The sequence below is a fragment of the Nannospalax galili genome, unplaced genomic scaffold, assembly GCF_000622305.1.
Source record: "Nannospalax galili isolate Female #2095 unplaced genomic scaffold, S.galili_v1.0 scaffold1329, whole genome shotgun sequence".
Classification (NCBI taxonomy): Eukaryota; Metazoa; Chordata; class Mammalia; order Rodentia; family Spalacidae; genus Nannospalax; species Nannospalax galili.
This window is the reverse complement of record NW_008359760.1, coordinates 1-908: the sequence shown is the minus strand read 5'-3', so window position 1 is coordinate 908 and position 908 is coordinate 1. Positions and strand designations below refer to the sequence as shown.

The window sequence follows — 908 nt, the reverse complement described above, 5'->3', positions numbered from 1 at the left end:
TAGGGTTTCTCTCCTGTATGTATTCGCTGATGTACTCTCAGATTTGATATTTGACTAAAGGATTTGCCACATTCTTCACATTTGAAGGGTTTCTCTCCAGTATGTATATGCTGATGTCTTCTAAGAATTGACCATCTACTAAAGGACTTGCCACATTCTTCACATCTGAAAGTTTTCTCTCCAGTATGTATTCGCTGATGTAATCTAAGATGTGACCTTTCACAAAAGGACATCCCACACTCTTCACATCTGTAGGGTTTCCCTCCAGCATGTATTCGCTGATGTACTGTAAGATTTGATATTTGACTAAAGGACTTCCCACATTCTTCACATATGTAGGGTTTCTATCCAGTATGTATATGCTGATGTCTTCTAAGAATTGACCGTCTACTAAAGGACTTGCCACACTCTTCACATCTGAAGGGTTTCTCTCCAGTATGTATTTGCTGATGTAATCTAAGATGTAACCTTTCACTAAAGGACTTCCCACATTCTTGACATCTGTAGGGTTTCTCTCCAGTATGTGTTCGCTGATGTCTTCTAAGATGTGACTCATAACGAAAGGACTTGCCACATTCTTCACATCTGTAGGGTTTCTCTACAGCATGTATTCGCTGATGTATTCTAAGATTTGATAGTTGACTAAAGGACTTGCCACATTCTTCACATCTGTAGGGTTTCTCTCCAGTATGTATATGCTGATGTCTTCTAAGAATTGACCCTTTACTAAAAGACTTGCCACATTCTTCACATCTGAAGGCATTCTCTCCAGTATGTATTCGCTGATGTAATCTAAGATATGACCTTTCATGAAAGGACTTCCCACACTCTACACATCTGTAAGGTTTCTCTCCAGTATGTATTCGCTGATGTACTCTAATACTTGATATCTGACTAAAAGACTTGCC

General features: G+C 39.1%; 1 pseudogene; it reads right to left on the bottom strand.

The window, feature by feature from the left end:
* LOC108490225 overlaps positions 1-905 on the bottom strand; it is a 1873-nt pseudogene extending 968 nt beyond the window's left edge.
* Between the last annotated feature and the right edge of the window lie 3 nt (positions 906-908).